The 20,568-nt window shown below is 38.2% G+C and overlaps 1 pseudogene; it reads right to left on the bottom strand.

The window, feature by feature from the left end:
- Nucleotides 1-12,038: 12,038 nt before the first annotated feature.
- Nucleotides 12,039-12,305, bottom strand: LOC150013097 (U6 snRNA-associated Sm-like protein LSm3 pseudogene; annotated as a pseudogene).
- Nucleotides 12,306-20,568: the final 8,263 nt, after the last annotated feature.

Here is a 20,568-nt window from a genome sequence, read left to right as displayed (position 1 = left end):
CTCAAATGGGCCTTCTCTAAAGGCAAACTTCACATTTTCAACTTGTTTTGCTGATTCTTTCATTCACAGCTTACCTCCATATGTTAAAAAAACAAACAAGCAAACACAAAAACACACATTTCTTTCAATAATTATTGGTTTTTAAAAGATAGTTTTCTTTCTGACTTAGGAATATGAAGACATAGTTTTCATTTTAACTTTAGCTCTATCACACTTATACTCTTTCTCTTTCCCTGTCCCATCAATAAATAAAGTTATATGACAATTTTTGAGTCAACACTGTGTTTACTGTGACGGTATAATGGCTGTTCACAGCTGAGGAACTATGATAGTTTTTTTTCCTGTGTCTTGAGTGAATAATTGTTTGTTGTTTCATTTCTATAGTTTTGAGTATATTTATCACCATTTCAACCCCAACCTTTCTGCCAACTGTCTAAATACTTTCTCAACCCTTTTGCACATGAATCATTCTTATCAGTTTCATCTTCTTGGAGAATTCTCTCCTGGAGCCTTTTGACATGCTCCAGCTGGACTAGCTGCCTAGTAACTACCTGACAGCTGTTCATCTGAGATCTCCTTTCATCATCGTCAGAGTACTCTCTCCAGCTTTTTCTTGTGTGAACTCTTCTGTTTCCTGTACCCATGCTTCTCATTACTTGATTTTTTCTGTTATTCTGGGAAAGGCCATCTTGTAAGAAATTCTTGAGAAATCATGCATGGGACATACATTATTTAAGACTGTGCATATCTGAAAATATTTTTGTTCTATCCTAATACTTGATTAATGTTCAACTGGGTATAGAATCCTGGGTTGGAAGTAATTTTCTTTAGAATTTTAAAGGCATTTTCTATTTTCTCCTATTTTCCTTTACTATTCTTGAGAAATTAAAAGCCATATGGATTACTAATTATTTATGTGAGACTTACTTTGTTTTCTTACCTGGAAGGTTTTCAGACCTGTTCTTTGTTTCCAGTATTTTTTTTTTTTTTTTTATGTAATGCAAGACCAGTTTTATTCTCTTCCAAATTGAAATTAGGGTTCTCAAATACAGGAAATGAAAGTCCCCCAAATACCCACAGGATAGGTAGTAGTGCTGATCAGGGTTACCCAGTATTTGGGGCAGGCAGGGCAAAAATTATTTCCAAGTAAATCACAAAACAAAACTAATCTAACCCTTAAGTACATTCTGTGGCTCATTACGGAGCCAAAAGTACCAGTGCTGTCTGGCCTTCTGTGCTTAATCATTTAGATTGGCATCTTCAAAAGGGCTACAGTGTGCTTTATTTAGTTATTTATTTAAACTAATTTATTTTTATGCTGATAGCTAATCTTTTTTTTTCCTGTGCTTTTGTTTTGTTTGCTTTTCTATTACAGTTGTCCCACTTTTTTCCCCATTGCTTCCCACCACCCCACCCACTCCTTCTCCCACAGTCAATCCCCACCCTGTTGTCCATGTCCATGAGTCATTTATATACATTCCTTGGTAAACCCTTCCCCTTCTTTCCCTCCTTCTCTCCCTCCCCCCTCCCACCTTGTCATTGTTATTCTGCTCCTTATTTACATGTCACTGGTTCAATTTTGCTCATTTGTTCGTGTTGTTCATTAGCTTCCTGTATTAGGTGATATCATATGGTATTTGTCTTTTGTTGCCTGGCTTATTTCACTAAGCATAATTCTCTCTAGTTCCATCCACGTTGTTGCAAATGGTACGAGTTCTTTCTTTCTGCTACATAGTATTCCATAGTGTAGATGTACCACAGTTTTTTGATCCACTCATTTACAGATGGGTTTAGGTTATTTCCAGCACTTGGCTATTATAAATAGTGCTGCTATGAACATAGGATAATTACATAGGTTCTTTTAAATTGGTGTTTCAAGATTCTTCGGGTATAAACCTAGCAATGGAATTACTGGATCAAAAGGCAGTTCCATTTTTAGATTTTTGAGGAAATTTCATACTGTTTTTCATAGTGGCTGCACCAGCCTGCATTCCCACCAGCAGTGTACTAGGGTTCCCTTTTCTCCACATCCTTGCCAACACTTGTTGTTTGTTGATTTGTTGATGATGCCATTCTGACTGGTGTGAGGTGGTATCTCATTGTGGTTTTAATTTGCATCTCTTTGATGGCTAGTGATTTTGAGCATTCTTTCAGGTCCTTTGCCCATTTTTCAATTGGATTGTCTGTCTTCTTGGTGTTGAGTCATATAAGTTCTTTATATATTTTGGAGATCAGTCCCTTGTCTGAGGTATCATTGGCAAATATGTTTTCTCATACAGTTGATTTCCTTTTCTTATTGCTGATGTTTTCTTTCGCTAAGCAGAAACACTAGTTTGATGTAGTCCCATTTGTTTATTCTCCTTTGTTTCCCTTGCCTTAGGAAATATATCAGTGAAAATATTGCTACGTGGGATATCTGAAATTTTCCTGCCTAGGGACATGCCTAGGACTTTTATGGTATCATGGTTTATGTTTATGTCTTTGATCCATCTTGAGTTTATTCTCGTGTGTGGTTTAATTTGGCAGTCTTGTTTCATTTTTTTGCATGTTCCTGTCCAGTTCTCCCAGCACCATTTGTTGAAGAGGCTCTTTTCACTCCATTTTATGTTCCTTCCACCTTTGTCAAATATTAGTTGACCATATAGACCTGGTTTGTTTCTGGCCTCTCTATTCTGTTCCATTGACCTATATGTCTGTTCTTATGCCAGTACCAGACTGTTTTGATTACGGTGGCCTTGTAATATAGTTTGATGTCAGTTATTGGGATTCCTCCTACTCTGTTCTTCAAGATTACTGTGGCTATTTGGGGTCTCTTTTGGTTCCATAAAATTTTTGGAGTATTTCTTCTAGGTCTGCGAAACATGTCATTGGTATTTTAGTAGGGATTGCATTCAATCTATAAATTGCTTTGGTTAGTATGGACACTTTAATGATGTTGGTTCTTCTCATCCATGAATATGGCATATGCTTCCACTTATTTGTATCATCCTTAATTTCTTTCTTTAGTGTTATGTAGTTTTCTGAGTACAGATCTTTTACCTCCTAGGTACTTTATTTTTCTAGTTGCTATAGTAAATGGGATGTTTTTCTAGTTTTTCTCTCTGATATTTTATTGTTAGTGTACAGAAATGCCTTTGATTTCTGAATATTGACTTTGTACCCTGATATTTTGCCAAATTCACCTATTAGGTCAAGTAGTTTTTTCATAGATTCTGTAGGGTTTTCTATGTACACTATCATGTCATCTTCAAATAATGACAGTTTTACTTCCTCTTTTCCAATTTGGGCACCCTTTATTTCTTTTTCATGTCTGATTGCTGTGGCTAGAACTTCCAAGACTATTTGAATAGGAGTGGAGAGGGTGGACATCCTTGTCTTGTTCCTGATCTTAGGGGTAATGCTTTCAGTTTTTGCCCATTGAGTATGATGTTGGCTTCAGGTTTCTTGTATATTGTCTTTATTATGTTGAGGTATGCTCCCTCTAGTCCCATTTTGCTGAGTGTTTTAATCATAAATGGGTGTTGTACTTTATCAAATGCTTTTTCTGCATCTATTGATATGATCATGTGATTTTTGTCATTCATTTTGTTTATGTGGTGTACGTTTATTGATTTGTGAATATTGAACCTTCCCTGCATTCCTGGGATGCATCCCATTTGATTGTGGTATATGATCTTTTTAATGTGCTGCTGGATTCAGTTTGCCAATATTTTATTGAGGATTTTAGCATGTATGTTCTTCAGTGACATTGGCCTATAGTTTTCTTTCTTTGTTGTGTCTTGACTTGTTTTGGAATTAGGGTAATACTGGCTTCATAGAAAGAGTTTGGGAGTCTTCCCTCTTCTTGGATTTTTTGGAATAGTTTGAGGATAAGAGTTAGTTCTTTCCTGAATGTTTTGTAGACTTCACCTGTGAAGCCATCCGGTCCAGGGCTTTTGTGTGCTGGGAGGTTTTTGATTAGTGCTTCAATTTCATTAGTTGTTATCAGTCTGTTCAGGCTTTCTGCTTCTGCTTGATTCGGTTTTAGAACATTATATGTTTCCAGAAATTTGTCCATTTCATCTAGGTTGTCAAATTTCTTGTGATACAGTTGTTCATAGTAATTTTTTACAATCCTTTGTACTTTTGTGGTATCAATTGTGATGTCTCCTCTTTCATTTCTAATTTTGTTTATTTGGGTCTTCTCTTTTTCCTGATGAACCTGGTTAAAGGCTTGTCGATTTTGTTTATCTTTTCAAAGAACCAACTACTGGATTTATTGACATTTTGAATTGTTTGTTTAGTCTCTATGTCATTTAATTCTGCTCTGATATTGATAATTTCCTTCCTTCTACTTGCCCTGGGCTTTTTTTGTTGTTGTTCCCCTAGTTCTTGTAGCTGTAGGGTTAGAATTTTAATTTGAGATTCTTCTATCCTTCTTGGGTAGGCCTGTATTGCTATGAATTTCCTCTCAGGACTGCTTTCACTGTATCCCATAGGTTTTGAGTGGTTGTGTGTTCATTAGCATTTGTTTCCAGATACTTTTAAATTTTTTCTTTGATGTCATTGTTAATCCATTCATTTATTTAATAGCATGTTATTCAGTCTCCACAAGTTTGAATGTTTTTGAGTTTTTTCCTTGAGGTTGATTTCCAGTTTCAAGCCATTGTGATCTGAGAAGATGCTTGATATAATTTCAATTTTCTTGAATTTGTTGAGGCTTGTTTTGTGTCCTACCATGTGGTCTATCTTTGAAAATGTTCCATGTGCATTTGAAAAAAAAAATGTATATTTTGCTTTTGGGGGATGAAAAGTTCTATATATATTAATTGAGTCCATTTTATCTAGAGTGTTGTTCAATGCCTCAATATCCTTGGTGTTTCTTTGCTTCAAAGATCTGTCCATTGTTGACAATGGGGTATTAAAGTCACCTACTATGAGTGGGTTGCTGTCAATATCCTTCTTGAAGTCTTTCAAGATTTTCCTTATATATTTGGATGCTCCTATGTTGGGTGTATATATGTTTACAAGGGTTATGTCATCTTGATGGATTTTTCCCTTGAGTACAGTATTCTCTCACTTATTATGGGTATTACATTCCAGACCCCCCCCGCCCCCCACAAAGTAGGAACCTTACATTTATTCTGCACTCTTAAACCTATGTAACTTTAACAACATATGTATACAGTACTGCAAAATCCCGCGATATAGCAAAAAATTCGCCATAAATAATTAAATGTAATATTTTTTAAAATCCCGTGATCAGTGAGGCCACAATAAGTGTACCGTGATATAATGAGGGACTACTGTATATGAAATGTCCTTCTTTGTCTCTTTTTATGGCCTTTGTTTTGAAATCTGTTTTGTCTGATATAAGTATTGCTACCCCAGCTTTCTTTTTCATGTCCATTTGCTAGAAATATTTTTTTTCCATTTCTTTACTTTCAGTCTGTGTAGATTTTTTGTTCTGACATGGGTTTCTTGTAGATAGCATATATATGAGTCGTGCTTTCTAATCCATTCAGCCACCCTATGTCTTTTGATTGGTGCATTTAATCCATTTACATTTAAGGTTATTATTGATAGGTACTTATTCATTGTCATTTTTCTCTTTTGTACCTGTGTTCCTCTCTGTATCTCTCTGTTTCTTCATCTTCTTAAAGCAGACCCTTTAGCTTCTCTTGTAATGCTGGTTTGGTGGAGATATATTCATTCAGCCTTCTTTGTTCTGGGAAATTCCTTATTTCACCTTCTGCTTTGAATATGAGTTCTGCTGGATAGAGCAGTCTTGGTTGCAGGCCTTTGTTTTTCATTACTTGGAATATTTTTTGCCATTCCCTTCTGGCTTGTAGTGTGTCTGTTGAGAAATCTGATGATAGCCTCATTGGAGCTCGCTTGTCTGTTATTAGCTGTTTTTCTCTTGCTGCTTTTAGGATTCTCTCTTTGTCTTTCAGTGTTGCGATTTTAATTATGATGTGGACCTGTTTGGGTTCATTATGTCTTGGAGTGGACCTGTTTGGGTTCATCTTCATTAGGACCCTCTGTGCTTCCTCAACTTTCATGACTTTTTCTCTCATCAAGTTAGGGAAGTTTTCTGTCAATACATTTTTAAACAGGTTTTTTATCCCTTGTTCCACTTCTCCTCCTTCTGGTATTCCTATGATATGGATATCATTACATTTCATGTTGTCCTGCAGTTCTCTTAAAATCTCTTCTTTCTTTTTCAGTCTTTTTTTGTTTTGTTGCACTGCCTGGGAATTATTTTCTATGTTGTCCTCCAGCTCACTGATTTGATCTTCTGCTTCCTCTAGCCTGCTTTTAATTCCTTCTACTGTGTTCTTCAATTCAGAAATTATATTCTTCATTTCCTCCTGGCTCTTATTGATAGCTTCTATGTCCTTTTTAATGAGGTGTAATTCTCATTGAGTTCCTTGTAGGTTCCCTGGAGTTCTTTATAGTTTCCTTTGAGCTCACTGACCTCATTGAGCTTCCCTATAATCCATTTCTTGAATTCCGTGTCTGCTGGTTTTTTTCCCTCTATTTCATTTAGCAATCTTTCTAGGGATTCCTCCTTTCCTTTCAATAGGAGGTTGTTTCTCTGTCTCCCCATTTTTGTGACTCTTTTTGTTTGTTTCTGCTTCTTAGATTAATCTGCACTTTCTGGATCTGCCCCTGGTGGCATCAGATCATGTACCAGTCTGGGCCTAGGCAGCCTGTTGGAGACTACCAAAGATCTACTGCCTTTGTCTGTCTCCTTTAGTTGTTAATTTATTCAATTTCTGATCAGCTATCAGGCTTAAGCACTGAGGGTAGGGTAGATTAATTCCTGCAGGTGGGGCTATTGCTTTCCTTCAGGCTGATGCCACTTGGAGGGGAATGATCTGCATGCAGTATGGGGAATGAGCCAGCACTGGAATGAGGTCGGTTGCTCCCTTAGTTCTCTCCTCAAAGCCACCACCCCAAACTCTCCTTAAGTGTCTCTAGTTTTCTCTGCCCTCCCTCTGCTAGAGCCCAGGGTAAGTAGGTGCCAATATATTTTCATATGGAGTCCCTTTAAGGGCTCTTTATCTCCACCTGTTTCTTTTAGGCCAGCAAAATAAATAAATAAATAAATAACCCTGTGGCTTTTTACTTTTTAAAGCTGGATACTATCTTACTTCCTCCTCTGTTGCTGTAGGCTGGGAAGCCCAGCTAGGGGTTTAGACCACACCCTTCTCAGGGGGAACCCCTGGCTGCTGAGCTGTTTCTCAGTCCCTTCAGCTGCCACCTGTGGGAGCCCAGCCAGCCCTTTCACATCTCCGCACTTCCTACTGGTCACATTGTGATGAAGGGGCCTTTTCTCTCTCTCCATGGTTATGAGACTTCTCTCCAGCTAGTGCTCAGTTGGTTATTCCAGATGATTTTTCCACAATTTATTTGTAAGTCCATATGGTCCTGGGAGGAAGTTAGTGTAGCTTCCACTTACTCCTCCACCATCTTGGATCTCCTCAGTGCACCCATAGTGTACCTTAGATCAATCTTCTTTACCATACATATGAGGCTCAGAAAGATTAAGTGAGGAGTTCAAGTCACAAAGGCAGTAAGTGGAAGAACAGGGTCTTGAACTCTGTCCTTTCTGTTCTCAGCTTTGTGCTTTCCTCATTGTTTCCTAAGGTTTTTCTCTAATATTAGCATCACAACTGCTACCTGAGAGCTGAATTTAATGCTTGGCTCAGCCTTTGGGAGTGCAAACAAGGAGAGATTCCAGCCCTACCCAGATCTACCTTGAGGTTCAAATTAGCACACGTGAGAAGTCCTAAGGAATCTTTGGAATCCCAGTATTTTTAAATTTCACCATTACTTTGGTGAAATTCATTATGCTAAATTGTCTGTGAGCACCTTTAATCTGTAAATTGATGCTCTAATTCTGGAAATTTTGCTTACATAGAATCTTTGGTGATATTCTTTCCTCTGTGCTTTCTATCCTCTCTTCTGAAGCTAGAACGTACTAAACTTCCTGTTCTGGTCCTTGAATACTTTCATACTTTCTTACTATGGTTTTGTATCTTATTTTTTCAGTTTTTCAGTTGAGTCTTTTATTTCTGCTCTAATTTTTTTTATTGGTTGCTAAAAACTGGTTTTGTTCTCTGAATTTTTTTTTTCTACAGCGTGTTCTTCTCTTTTTGTGGTTACAGTATTTTCTACCCCTGAGGTTATTAAGGAAAAGGATATTTAAATTTTCATTTCAGAGTGTATTTATTTCAAGTTGCCTTTTATATTTGTTTGGTTGGTGTCTACCTTTCATGTTAGAGGCTTTCCTATGTATTTTTGTGATCTTTGTCTCCTGAGAATGAAAGACTAAAAACTCACTGTGATTGCAGAAGCTTGGGTGGAGTTTGTAGACTGAGTTTTGTCAAAGGTGACCTGACTGGGCCACTGTATTGCGAAATCTTTAATGTTCAATATTCTTCTCGGATCCTTTTTAGGTTCTCCAGATAAAGCACTTTCAGTATCCTGGTGGAGGATAAAAGCTTGGTGCAAGAATTCTGGAATCCAGGTAGGGAAGCTAAACTCAGCATCTATTATGTATATGTTCAGTTACTTTACTATATTCAACATGAAACTAGTAATATTGAGGATGTGGAAAATCAAGCCTTCACAGATTGCTTATGGGAGTGTAATTGCCAAAATATGGAAGCAACCAATATGTCCTTCAATTGTGGTACATTCATTCAATGAAATAATGTTAAGCAATAAAAATAAATAAGCTATCAAACCATTGAAAACAACAGAATAAACTTAAATTGCATATTACTAATTGAAAGAAGCCAGTCTTAGAAAGCTGTGTATTTTATGATTTCAATTATATGCCATTGTGTAAATGATGAAACTATAAAGACAGCAAAAAGATCAGTGGTTTCAAAGTGTTTATGGAGAAAGAGGGGAGGATTGAGTAGGTGAAGAGCAGGGGAATTTCAGGGTGGTACCCTGTTCTGTATGCCATAGTGTCAGGTAACTGACATTTGTCAAAACCCATAGAACTTTAGAGCACAAAATAACCTTTAATCTGTGAAACCTTTGAAAAATAGTTTAGGAGGTCAGGAATCTTAAGAGTGAATGCAGACTGTGACAAGATAATTTAACGAATGTATGAAACAATCTCACTGAAGGAAGTGGAAGGAAGTTACTGACCTAAATAACTTTGGAAATAAGTAGAGTCTCTTAAGACTATAGGCAAATGAAACTGTATTTAAACACTGCACTCTAGTTGATAAAGTTTTCCATGGGGAAATGGCTTAACAATCGTGATACTTCTACACATATATACTGATATTAAAAAATTAAGTAAAAGCATGGTAGATGGTGGGAGCTATTTGTCACTCTTAGAATGGGAATCTACAGTTAAGAAAGGGAGAAGCCTGGTATGTTCCATGTAGTAATGGATTAGAGTTGGAGAAATTAGTATGTACTCATGTTTAACTTAACATAGATACAAATGAAAATACTTATGGATATGTGTTTGTACATGGCTACGTATACACATATATAGTCCTTGCTCTGTCAGTTGAGAGACCTTAGAAGCAACAATACCCTAGTAGTAATAAGTACATCTAGAACCCACATATTTGTTTTTAATACAATTCTCCAATAATAGGAATCAGGGCTCCTTAGAGAAATGGCTGGTCCTGGGACTAGAGTAGGAAATAGATAAGATGAGCCTGAAACATCTTATAGTGATAGAGAGTAAGGAAGTACAAAAGAAAAAAAACCCCACAAAACCCTACATTGATACAGCTTTGTCAAAGGGACACAAGATAACTCAGTCCAACTAAAACAGCTTCTAATAACCAAAGCTGAAACATTTGAGCAACAAAAAAATAAGTATTCCTTAGTCCATACTAATATAAATAAGTAATTGAATAAATAAATGAGAAAGAAGAGACAAATATCCCATGCAGCAGAATTTCAAAGTAATTTATATAGATATTCCATCCTCATAAAAAGGATGCATAACTCCATACTCAAATGTGGGCAGCACATACTCTTCCAAAGAGTACAGATTGGAAAAGGGAAGAGAATAACTTTACCGAGGAAAAACCTGTTATACAATACATTTCCCCAACCAGATAGTTAAGGGCAATATCAACAGTGCAAATTGGGTTGATAATACATACCCTTGTTATGATGTTATGAAAATGTCACTTTAGCTCTGCTATCTCCTTCCCCCAAACCTATAGCTCCAGCCTAGTCATGAGACAAAAGTCAGACAAACACCAGTAGAGTGACAGCCTACAAAATATTTGACCAATTCTCCTCAAAACTTTCAAGTTAACAAAAAATAAGGAAATTCTGAGAAACTGTTACAGTCAAAAGGAGCCTAAAGAGACATGACAAGTAAATGTGATGTGGTAATCTGGATGGGATCCTGCACATGTTGTTCAATCTGACTTGCTAAAATTTTATTGAGGATTATTGTTAAACCTTTGTTAAGGATTTTGCATCTAAATTGTGGAGGAATATTGTCTTTAGTTTTACTCTCTTGTATTGTCTTACTCTAATTCTGGTATCAGAGTAATTATGGCATCATAGTTAGGAAGTTATTGCTCCTTTTCTATGTTCTAGAAAAATTTGTGTAAAATTGGTATTATTTCCTTATCAAACATTTGGTATAATTTATTACTGAAACCATCTGCACCTAGAGTTTTTGTGGGAGAGTTTTTATCTACAAATTTAATTTTGTTACTAGACACAGGGTTATTAATCAGGCTATTATGACTTCTTAAGTGTACTTGGGTAGTTCTAGTCTTTCAAAGAACTTTTTCATATTATCATATAATTGAATTTATTGCCTAAAGTTGTCCACAACTTTCCCTTTTCACCCTTTTAATATCGGTAGGTTTTGTAGTGACATTTCCTCTATCTTTTATGATGTGGATAATTTGTGTTTCCTTTTTCTGACATCTGACTGCAGGTTTTTAATTTTATTGTTATTGTCAACAACATTTGTCAGAGAGATATGTATTTTTTGCCTTATGTCAAATAGCAAATTTGTGTTATTGCCATTGCATTACATCCTATTTTACACAGTGACCCAATGGCTTGAGAGTAGTTCAGATACTCTTAAAAGTTTTGCTGGAAATTTTAATGTAAATACTACCATTCAGGAAAAAAATTATAAAGTTAAGTAGTTAACAGAGTGTGTGTAAACATAGAGGATGAATTTAAATGTGCTACTATAAATGAATTTATAAGTATCATGGTTTTCTAAAATAGCTAAAAATAGAGTACAAATAGTAAATGTTATGATTTGTATTCAAAAATTGGTTTTCAGTGGCTTGAGATCCATTTTCTCATGGTCTTTAATTCATTGTTATAATTTTTTTTCTAATAGTATCATGAAACCATCAGAATTTAAGCAGAGCACAGTGGTTATGCCAATCAATTAATTGAGCTCTACTAATACAAGTGCAAATTTATACCTTTCCAGATAGAAATGATGAATTTTACTACTAAAGAAACACATGAAATAAAACATATTCAAAGTTGCAATAAGTAAAAACAGGTATAATTCAAATTATTCACATAAAATATAAACCCAATCATAAAATTGATGAATAGTGTGCACACAAGGGAAACAAAGTGTATTAGTTACCTATTCGTTGCAATACAACAAATAAACACAAAACCTGGGAGTTTAAAACAATTTATATGTATTATATCATAATTTCTTTTTTGCTGAAATTTCACTCTATTTTTAAAATATCAAAAAAGATAACTTGAAATTTAATTTAAAAAAATCAGAAATTGTCTGAAAAAAATCAATGGAGCAAATCAACTCCTAAAAAGAAGGGCTGCATCTTGGTGATCACATTTATTGGAAGGGTTGGAGGAAAATAAAAATGCCATTTAGCTTAAGAATTTGTGAGTTATGTGCAAAGTAACTCATATCAGAAGTGGAAGAATCCTTGGTCATTTATTAATATTAAAATTTATGCAGGTTTCTCTTTTAGGTGTCTTCTACATTTAAAGATGCAATCATACAAAGTCTCCTACTGTCCATACAGGAGAAATTCTTTGTTTCAGCCAACTTTCAATGGAGGGGCAACTAGCACAACATCATCTCGTGGACAAAGAGCATAGGAATATACCATTTTATTGATTTATGTATCTCTTCATGTTTCTTCATCAATGTCTATAGTAGTCACAGTTTCTTCCACATTTCCCAGTATCATATTTAAATATTGATCACAAGCATGTAATCTACCTTGAAGCTCTCTGTCATTTCTCATTTCCAGGGGCTCATCTATAGTGTTGGTAGTTTGTTGCTGGTTCACGTTTTCTGCCATGTTTCAAACCTCATGCCTGTAAAATTTTACTCTTTTAAAAAATGTTGTATTGAAGTCATTGGGGTGATATTTAGCAATAAAATTATATAGGTTTCAAATGTACAATTCTATAATATTGATACATCATCTGTATATTGTATTGTGGTTTCAGCACTCAAAGTCAAGTCTTCTCGCGTCACCATTTATCCCCCCTTTACCCTCTTCTACCTGCCACCCCCCCTTTTCCCCTCTAGTAATCACTGCACTGTTGTCTGTGTCTATTGAGTTTGTTTTGTTTTGATTTTTTCTGTTTTTTTCTCAATCCCTTCAGCTTTTTCACCCAGACCTCAAACCACCTCCTTCCATCTGACACTTTCAGTTTGTTGTCTATATCTATGAGCCTGTTTCTATTTTATTTGGTTCATTATATTCCACATATAAGTGAAATCATGTGGTATTTGTCTTTCTCTGAGGGCTGAATAGTGTTCCATTGTATAAATGTACCACAGGATTTTTATCCACTCATCTATTGATGGGCACTTGGGCTTCTTCAAAATCTTGGCTACTGTAAATAATGCTGCTATAAACATACAGGTGCATATATTTTTTCAAATCAGTGTTTCAGGTTTCTTTGGATATATTTCCAGAAGTGGAATTGCTGGGTCATAAGGGTCATATTGCTTTTTTGAGGTATTTTCATGCTGTTTTGCACAGTGGCTGCACCAGTCTGCATTCCCACCAGCAGTGCACTAGGGTTCCTTTTGCTCCACATCCTTGCCAGCACTTATTGTTTATTGATTTATTGATGATAGCCATTCTGACAAGTATAAGGTGATTTCTTATTGTGGTTTTAATTTGCATTTCTCTAATGATTAGTGATGTTGAGCATCTTTTCATATATATAGTGGCTATATGTAATTTCTCTATGAAGAAATGCCTATTCAGGTCCTTTTTCTTGGTGTTGAGTTGTGTATAAGTTCTTTGTAAATTTGGAAAATAAATACCTTATCAGATGTATCGTTAGTGCATTGGTGAATATATTCTCCACTTCAGTGGAGAGTCTTTTCTTTTATTGATGGTTTCCTTTGCTGTGCAAAAACATTTAGTTTGATGTAGTCTCTTTTTGTTGTTGTTGTTATTTGTTTGTTTGTTTCTCTAGCCCAAGGAAATATAGCATAAAAATATTACTTTGGGAAATGTCCAAGATTTTACTGCCTATGTTTTCTTCTAGTATTTTTATGGTTTCAAGTCCTACATTTAAGTCTTTAATTTATTTTGAGTTTAGTCTTGTGCATGTTGTAAGAAAGTGATCCAGTTTCATTTTTTGCATCTATCTGTTCAAATTTTTAACACCATGTATTGAATAGACTATCTTTATCCCATTGTATGTTCCTGCCTCCTTTGTCAAGTATTAATTGGCCACAGAGGCATGGGTTTATTTCTAGGCTCTCTATTCTGCTCAATTGATCTATAGGTCTCTTTTAATACCAGTAACATGCAGTTTTGCTTACTATAACCTTGTAGTATAGTTTGATATCAGATAGAATGATTCCTCCAAGTTTTTTGTTCTCTCTCAATATTGCTGTTGCTATTTTCAATCTTTGGGGGTCCATATACATTTTTGGAATATTTATTCTAGGTCTGTGACACACACCATAAGTATCTTGATAGGAATTGCATTGAACCTATAGATTGCTTTGGGCACTATAAACATTTTAGTGATGTTAACTCCTCCTATCCATGAACACAATATATATTTCCATTTATATCTTCCTCAAGTTCATTCTTCAGTGTCTAATAATTTTTCAAGTATATATCTTTTGCATCCTTGATTAAATTAATTTCTGGGTATTTTCTTTCAAGTAATTGTAAATAAAATTATTTTTAGTTTCCTATTCTTATAGGACATTATTGATGTATATAAGTACAACTGAGATCTAGATATTTATTTTTGTATTCTGCTACTCTATTGAATTCATTTATGTGGTGAGGTGTCTGTCCAGGGATTATGCCAATTTTTTAAATTGGGTTGGTTGTTTTTTTTTATTGTTGCATTTTAAGAGTTTTTGGTTTTTTCCCTGTATATTTGGATACCAGTTTTTTTCTGATACATATTTTTTTTCTCTCAACATTTTATTTTATTTATTATTTTTTAAATGTATTTTTATTGTTTTTCTATTACAGTTGTTCCACTTTATCCTCATTGCTCCCCCTGATCCATATTTTAAAAACACATTCTCTGAGTAGTGGCTTATGTGAAAATCAGTTAGAAGACTGCCATCCACAAAACTGTCCTTTTCTCCCCTCTTTCTTGCTTTCCCTACCACCAGGGGCTTCCCTCTCTGCCTTCAGGGATAGCCTGGTGAACCCACCTAGAGGACCTATTGTTCTTTGCTTGGGGTGGGGGTCCCACCTCTGAGCAGACAAGAGATATGTCACTGATGTGGCATCACGTGGCCACCTCAGACAAAGTGGACTCCACCTGACCCAACAGTGAAGGAAGTGAGGGCTCTCTCCCTTGTCCCCACTGAGCTGAGCCCCCCTCACAGGGGCTGGATGTGCTGGGTGTGAGGGATGCGGGCTGGCATAGGGCCAGGCAGAGGCCATTGCTGGAGGACCTCTGTGGATTGGGTGCCGTGGCCTGCCCCCAACCTCTAGCCTGATGTTTTGACCTTCTGGTACCTTCCACAAGGCCCCTTGTAAGGTTCCTTCCATTCACACAAGCTCAAGTGGGTCTGGCTGTTACAACTGAGATCTTCACTGAGATAGAGCATCTCCATGGTGGTCCCTGTGACTGGTGAGCCTCCTCAGAAGTGCTTTGGGGACAGAGAGGAAAGGACTGTGTGCCGGGAGGGAGAGGGAGCAGGCCAGAATGGGCAGGATGGCACAGTCTGTCCTGGAGGGCAGGGCCAGGCTGCTCAGCTGACTTATGGAGAAGGGTGGGGCTGGTTTGGGCTCAGGGCAGAGGGGTGGGACGGGACATGAGGCAGGTGGGAGGCAGGGTGGATGTGACCTTACAGCTGGGTGTGTTACTCCAACGTCCCTTCATCTCCCCGACTCCCAGCCCTTCCTTCACTTTTCTCCCTACCTCAGGCCTAGACACCCCACACCCTCAAGTGCTCATGCACATGCATACACGTGAACACACACAGGAACCTACACATGCAGCCACGAGGATGAAAATACAGGAACACACATGTGCACATGCTGACACAACATGCACACAGTGGGAAATGACTGGAACGGCAAGCACCTCTGTCAGGGCTCTGCCCCATGAAAGGACTTATTTCTTGACTTGATTGTGAATGGCTTTAGAATTCCTTACTATACTATAATAAATCTTTGTTTTTCTTGTCCTAAGTTTGTTAAAAGTAAAAACTAAATAATGTAATTACTCCATAAATGACCGATCAATGAATAACATTGAATATATGACCTTTAAGTTTTTAGAACATTCAGTCATACATGCATTATAAAAAATTTAGACATCACCTCAAGGAGAAGATAAGAGATTTGCAAGTGCCCTCACAGAGGTGATCATCATGAGTGCTGAAGTGGGTACCTCTCTGGCTCCACCTCTCTCATTCTGCTGTCTCTCTCTGTCATACATAGACTCATTTTTACAGACGTGTCTCTGACTTTTGCAATCACATGTATATGGTCTAACAGGCAGCATCCTGGAGGCACATGACTGGTCCACATCACAGGTGAGAGGACCCATGATGTCTTTATCTGTCCTCATGTAGAGAACCCTGCACCCACTTTAGCATGTGCTCAGCTTCCCTCATCCATGTGAAGTAGGACTAGTGGATCCCATCCCCTCTCTATGACATTAATGTTTTTTCCACTTCCCGGCTATTTTACCAGTGGATTGATGGGTAGTCTCAAAAATACACCTTTGAAAAACTGTGCAAGAATTTTGTAACCTGCTAGGATGAGCACTGCCAGATGAGTGTGCACCTGTCAAATGCATTATGTTCTCCCAGAGGAGGGGCCTTTCCCTTTTCTCCCCAGGAGATCTGCTAGGGCCTCTGCTTCCTCATATTGTCCCCAAGGCTGGTCACCACCAGACCAGAAGCCTGCCAGTCTGATGGTGACAGAGCTCTCTCCCCAGTGTTGACAGTGCATGTGTCCCCATCAGGGACGTTGGGCATCTCTACATGTAGAGGTGTGGCCACCACTGCCTCTCATTGGAAGTCCATGTGCTTGCCCTGTGTCCTTTTAGAAAACACTGATTTGGCAAAGTCTTCTACACCACAGGGATGTTAAACCTTCTCTGGCCTTGGGCTGTGAGGGATGCTTCCCAGCTTGTGGTTTGTCTTCCCTGATTTCTGCATCTTTCTCGCTTTTGTTTTGGACACAGGAAGAGCCCGCCATTGTCTGACCAGCTTCTGGCCCTGGGGTCATATTCAGAACAGCCGTCTCTACCCCGAGATAATGCACACACTTACTGAAAGACCCTTTTAAAAAAAATAGATCTCATCTCTAACCCATCTGGGATTTTCCTTTCAAATAACAAAAATGCTATTTCAGATAAAAACAAACAAAAATATATGAGAAGACACAAAGGCACCTATTGTAAGATTACAGATATAGAAACATTCAGAACAGGCAATGAAGCAGAGACAGAAATCAGACAAGGGGTTACCTGGGGCAGGAGGAGTGGGGAGCAAGTACTTCTGGCACAGGGTTTCCCCTTGGGGTGATGGGACATGCTGCTACTAGATAGTAGTGATGCTTGCACAGCATTGTGAATGTACGTCATGCTCAGGAATGGCACAATTTATAATATAAGCAATAACTTCCATTTATTACTTAAAATAAATCACACCATGGGAAGATGAAGCATAGAAAGAGAAAAAATAAAAGAAGAAAAGATAACCTACCCAAATCCCAAATAATAAAAATGAACAGATGAAGTACTGAATCACACTATAGAGAAAAGAAAAAACATAAAATAAAAGGAAAAGGTCAAAGAGTGGGGGTAAGACAAGTTCTTTGGATGGAAGAGGTAGAACAGGTTCAACACGTAGCTCTAGAATTGGCCCTGATGCTTCTCCCAGAGGCAGTTCCTCCTCTGAGGCAGGAGCCAGGGCAGGTTTGAGGGAGGGCTCCTCAGGCAGGGGGTGGTGGGGTCTCAGTCACGTCAGGAGATGCTGCAGTCTGGCCCCAGCTCTATAGCTGCAGTTGAAGTGGCTGTTGGAGGTGGCATGACTGCTGGAGGTAGACATCCCTTCAGGTCGGAAGCGGCCCTCAGGTGTGCCCCTGCATTGGGCTCCTCAGGATGAGCAGGAGGCAGTTCTGCCTCCTGGGTTTGTGCTGCAGTAGTGAGAGGAGAAAAGGTCACCCACTTGCTTGCATTTTAATGGGCCCCTCTCCCCACAAAGACAGAACACAGCCAGGGCCTTCCAGAGATGCCGCAGCCCACAGGACCCACTACAGAGCATCCTCTGCACAGACCGTCCAGCACATGGGTGCTCTGAGGCTGATCTTGCTCCTGGCCAGCCTTTGTGGGTGTTTTCTGTGTGTATGGCACCCACACATCCCCATAAGCTCGCATGCTCCTCCACCCGCATCCCACCCTCACCTCCACCAGTTTCTCAACCTTGGGCTCTGCTTCCTTGGGCTGCGCTTCCTTGGGCTGCAGGTTCTGCGACCCTGTCCATTTTACATGGGCATGGTGCTCCAGTTTGGAATCAGAAATCCTGAGACGGCTGGGGAGCCTGGGTATCTTCAAGGGAAGTGTCCTCCCGTGGCCATTCAGGGGCTCTGGGCCTCCAGAACTCCAGGCGGCCACAGTCACCTCTGTCCTCTGGGCCTTTGTGTTTGTCGTGCACCTGCCCCTCACTATTGGAGATGGGGCGGAGGTTTTTTGACTGGTTGCTGTTTCTCAATGTTTTCAGTAGAGTTCTCCAATGATAGTGACTGGAGGCCAGTTGGGAGGCCTCAGGCCCTGCCTGACCCTAGACACTGTTGCTTCTGCCCACTGGATGTTCTGCTCCGGGATCAGGCGCAACCCTGTGTCTGCACAGACCTCCTCACAGGAAAAGTGAGATTCACCTCCATAACTTGTATAATCCGTGGGCTGATGGTGCCTTCCACACTCCATGTCCATCCTGCCAACCTTGATGTCAGGTGTAAACATGACCAGCCCACCAGGCTTGTGACCCCTCCTCAGCCAGTTCCTGCCTGGGGCAGGCCTTGCCCACCGTGACTCTCCTCCCCTCCCTTCACACACACATAGGGAGGGGACATAAGGCTGTTCAGATGGGATCAGAGTGGAGGCCTGGCCCCAACCAAACCCCCGTGGGCATCCCTGTGCTATCTCTAGGTCCCATCTTGAAAAGGGCCACAGGCGTCTGTGCTGAGAATGGACCGGTAAAGGCCCCAGTGGAACATATTTTCCCTGCTGCCTCTTTTGAGGCCGTGTCTCAGGCAGACAGCAGGGAAGCATCCCTTCTGTGTTACTTTAGCACAGGAGCCAGGCAGGGCAGTTGGAGAATGGGGCTGCCTGATTGCTAGGGTTCCAGGTTCCGTTGGGCTCTATTGTCAGCAGTGAGGTCACTGCTCAGTGTAGTGAAATCACTGTTTTGTCTGAGGAGATGCTATGTCATTACCGATGTATAAACATGCAACTGATTTCTGGATATTTATTTTGTATCCTGCTGTTTGCTGAATTCATTTACTAGTTCTTATAGTTTTCTGGTGGAATCTTTGGGATTCTGTATGTACAGTATCATGTCATATGCAGAGAGTGACAGTTTTACTTCTTCCTTTTGAATTTGGATGCTTTTTATTTTCTCTTCTTGTCTGAATGCTGTGGCTAGGACTTCCAGTACTATGTTGAATAAGACAGGTGAAAACGGACATCTCTGTCTTGTTCTTTAACTTAAGGTAAACCCTTTTAGTTTTTGAGTTGAGTATGAATCTTGCTGTGGGTTTGTCATATGTGGCCTTTATTATGTAGAGATATTTTACCTCTACTTCTGCTTTGCTGAGAATTTTTATTATAAATGGGTGCTGGAATTTATCAAAAGCTTTCTCTGCATGTATTGATAGGATAATGTGATTTTATTCTCCATTTTATGTGGTGTATCACATTAATTGATTTGCAAATATTGTACTAACCTTGCATCTCAGGAATAAATCCCACTTGCTAGTGGTATATGATTTTTTTAATGTATTGCTGAATCTTGTTTGATAATATTTTGTTAAGGATGTTTGTTATCTGTGTTCATCAGGGACAGTGGCCTATAATTATATTTGTAGTGTCTTTATCTGGTTTTGGAATTAGGATAATGTGAGCCTCATTAAATGAGCTTGAAGGACTTTCATCCTTTTGAATGTTTTTTACAAGACTTTGAGAAAGATAGAATTTAGTTCCCCTTTGAATGTTTGCTAAACTTCACCTGTAAAATAATCAGACCAATATTTTTGTGTGCTGGGAGTTTTTTGATTACCGCTTCAATTTCATTAGTTGTAATCAGTCTGCTCAGATTTTCTGTTTCTTTCTAATTCAGTTTTGGAAGATTGAATGCCTCTAAGGATTCATCTATTTCTTTCAGAGTGTCCAATATGTTGGCATATAGTTATTCATAATATTTTCTTATAATCTTTTGTATTTCTTTGGTGTCAGTTGTTACTTCTCTTTTATTTCTGATTTTATTTATTTGAGTCCTCTTTCTTTTTTCCTGATGAGTTGGTTAAAGGTTTATGAACCTTGTTTATATTTTCAAAGAATAAGCTTTTGGTTTGATTGAACTTCGCTATTGCTTTTTTAGATTCGACTTCATTTATTTCTGCTCTGATCTTTATTACTTCCTTCCTTGTACTCATTTTGGTCTTCTTTGTTGTTCTTTTTCTAGTTCCTTTAGGTGTAAGGTTAGATTATTTAAAATTTTTTTTTTGTTTCTTGAGGTAGGCCTGTATTGCTTTGAGTTTCTCTCACAATACTGCTTCATGCTGTGTCCCACAGATTTTGTGTTATTGTGTTTTCATTTTCATTTGTCTTGAGGTATCTTTTGATTTCTTCTTTGATCTCATTAACCCCTTTGTTAGGTAGTAACATGTTACTTTGTCTCCACATGTTTGTGTGTTTTTAATTTTTTTTCTCGTAACTGATTTCTAGTTTTATATAGTACTTTTGTGGTAGGAGAAGATGCTTGATATGATTTCAATCTTCTTAAATTTATTGAGACTTGTGTCTTAATGTATATTCTGCTACTTTGGGGTGAAATGCTCTGAAAATATTAATTTAATATTTTGGTCTATTGTGTCATTTAAG

This window comes from Furipterus horrens, unplaced genomic scaffold (assembly GCF_987537825.1).
Source record: "Furipterus horrens unplaced genomic scaffold, mFurHor1.1.pri manual_scaffold_4, whole genome shotgun sequence".
Taxonomy (NCBI): Eukaryota; Metazoa; Chordata; class Mammalia; order Chiroptera; family Furipteridae; genus Furipterus; species Furipterus horrens.
The sequence above is the reverse complement of the archived record's forward strand: the minus strand, read 5'-3'. Positions and strand labels throughout refer to the sequence as shown.